The sequence below is a fragment of the Austrofundulus limnaeus genome, unplaced genomic scaffold, assembly GCF_001266775.1.
Source record: "Austrofundulus limnaeus strain Quisiro unplaced genomic scaffold, Austrofundulus_limnaeus-1.0 Scaffold2, whole genome shotgun sequence".
NCBI lineage: Eukaryota > Metazoa > Chordata > Actinopteri > Cyprinodontiformes > Rivulidae > Austrofundulus > Austrofundulus limnaeus.
In genome coordinates, this window is record NW_013952404.1 from 9,242,481 (window position 1) to 9,245,700 (window position 3,220).

Consider the following 3,220-nt stretch of genomic DNA (forward strand, 5'->3'; position numbering starts at 1 on the left):
CCACTGCACTTCAGAAATCAATTTAAAGGGTTATAAAAATAATTGGTGATGTAATATTTTCCCTATAATTATTACAAAATAAGTATAAACAAGTATTTATATTTGTGTAGCCTTAGTTTTTAGGATTATTAACAAAGTCAGACCAGTCATGTTTGGGGTCACAAGTTTTTGCCATGAATATTTTTTTGGGTCAGAAGATAAAAAGTTTGGGAACCGCTGTTCTAAAGGACTTCACAAAAATAATGTAAAAGAAAAATTTAACCAATAAAATAAAATAAAATACATACTATTAGTACCCTGGTTAAAAGTGATTTATTGTCCCAAACAACATGTATGTTTTATTTGGAATGTTGAGTTTTCCCAACAGTTTTTATGGAAAATCAAACGATGATATGAGATGTTTTTATCAACGCATCACACCAAAACTACATTTGGTCCAAAAAAATTATTAATTGTGAGTCGGTCAGTGTATCTACCCTCCTCCTGCCCTTGGGTCAAAATGACCCACAAGCCCTCAGTGTTAAGACTGAGACATTGCTGGTCATTTTGACCCAAGGCAGAGCAAAAGGTGATTAAATTCAAACTATTGATCAGACCTATAGTCCTTGATGAACTCACCACCATTCAAGACAGATTTTTAAACTAAGGCAGAATGTAAACACAATGGTAATTTTAGTCAAACTTCAGCTACTACTGTATTTTGGTTCAATACCTGAGAAACTGACTGAGTTATAGTCCWTTTTGTGTTTGCTAATGTTAATTAACTGTGGCAGCTAGGGATGGGCAATATGGCTGAAAATGTATCACAATATAAATGTTTCTTATCAGCTGATATTGATAATAATTGATCAAGTCTTTTTTTTTTTGTTTACCTAATTTTGATAAGGATCAAGAGAAAAAAGGCTGATTAATACTGCCAAACTGGTGACATGACCTTAATATTGTGGCCAATTGTATCAAATGCAGCACTGAGATTTAACAGGTCAAGTCCACTGTCTGAGGCCATGAGAATATCATTAGTAACTTTCACCAGTGCTGTGCTACGATGAGCTTTAAACCCTGACTCAAACTCATCAGACTATTTCTGTCCAGATGTAAACATAATTGATTTGCAACTATTGTCTCAAGAATTTTTTAGATAAATGCGAGATCAGTTATAGACGTATTGGCCAGAATTCCTGAATCAAGATCAGGTTTCTTAAGTAAAGGTTTAATTACAGCAATCTTAAACCTCTGTGGCACATAACCATTCATTAGAGATAAATTAAGTACCGGTACATCTAAAATATAGATATTAATTAGGGGAAATGCTTCTTTGAACAGTCTGGTTGGGATAGGATCTATAGACATGTTGATGGTTTTGATGAAGTTATTATTTTAGATAATTCAGACAACTCACAAAAACTGTCCAGACATAAATCAGGTTCTAGTGACACTAAAGCTGCCTCATKTGACAGAGAATCAGAGCCAGGAAAGTTGGCATGAATTTTATCTCTAATTAAAAAAAATTTTATCTATAAAGAATCTCATGAACTCATCTCTACTTAGAGTTATAGGGATACACGGCTCAACAGAGATAGGACTTTTCATTGGTCTAACTACAGTACTGAACAGAAACCCAGGATTGTTTTTATTCTTTTCCATTAAAGATGAATATTAAACAGTTTTAGCTTTATGAAGGGCTTTTTATATGTTAGCTGGCTGTCTCTCCAGGTTAAATAAAATTCTTCTTTGTTAGTGGAGCGCCATTATTTCCACTTTTCTAGATTTCTGTTTTAAAGAACTTGACTCAGAATTAAACCAAGGTGTTGGCTTCCTCCGATCGATTACTTTCTTTTTCAGAGGAGCAATTTCATCAAGAGAGGTTTGCATAAAGTTGTAATATTATCAACAATACCATCTAAGTTACTGTTCTCTGTTACWTTATTCTGTAAAACAGAGGAAAATAAAAATAGAAGAGATTCTTTAAATTTMGCTACAGCATTTTCTGACAAACATCTACTACAATGAAATTTACTCTCAGTGGCTGTCTTYATGTGAACTCGAAGGATATTAAAATTGTTCAGAGAGAACAGAGTTGTGATGATGTATTAAGTTTTTACTCTCTACGTAATTTGTCAGAACCAGATCAAGAGTGTGACGAAGAGAATGAGTAGATTTGTGGACATTTTAAGTAAAGCCAACTGACTCTATTAAATTACTAAAAGCTATATTTAAGCTATCATTCTCAACATTTACGTGAATATTAAAATCTCCCATTATTATAATTTTATCAGTTCAGTTCACTCCTTTTCTCCTTTCACTCCATGTCATTCTTTTTTATTATTTTTAAGCAGTTACGTGCCCCAGTGATAAAACAGGAAACTGCCACTGCTACAGATGTTGCTAACTTACTAAAAAGTGAGTGAGTTAGTTGATGCCACAAACCTCGCTTAGCTGGGCTGTGAGGGGTCGAGGAACTAAAGCCCTTCCTCTACCTACGTCTCCCAGAATGTCGTGTGGTTTAGGGTCAGCGTTCAGTGAAATTATCAATATACTATWGGACATATTTTCTAGTGATTTTGGGTGCGGCTGTGGCTGAATGGTTCAGGAAGTCATCCTCCAATGGAGAGTTGGCGGTTTGATTCCACCGCTATTCAGTCACCAGTTGAATTGTTCTTAGGCTAGAAACTGAAGACTCTGTGCCTCTGATGTGRGTCCCATCAGTGTYTGAYTGTGATTTAAAGCACTGATGTAGATTAGCTTTGTAGCGACATTTAGTAGAGTGCTGTGTGAGGGCACCGATTGTACRGTGAAGCGCTTTGAGTYTCCTGATTTGATTCAACAGTGCTATATAAGTACAGTCCATRAATCATTTACCATGTGTCTATCCCAATACATTGTTGTTGTTTATATATTGCCCAGCCCTAGTGGCAGCCACCTCAAACCAGGTTAGCTCTAAAGCTAACGGTTGCAGAMGAACATTCACATATAACTTTTAACAAGTCGAACATTTTCCCCCACAAAAGCTTTTCATCCTACAGCCTGATCTTTTCGCCCTGCAATAACGAGACCAGCGAGATGAAACAAATTATTATCAAAGGTCCATTTCTTACTGGAATCCCAAACTGCTGCAGTACAAACAGCCCGTCGGAGAGTCATTTAAGCTGAGCATGAAAACCAGTTCTGTTTGATTCAGAGGTCGGGGAAGGTAAAGCACAGTATGTGAAATATATATATA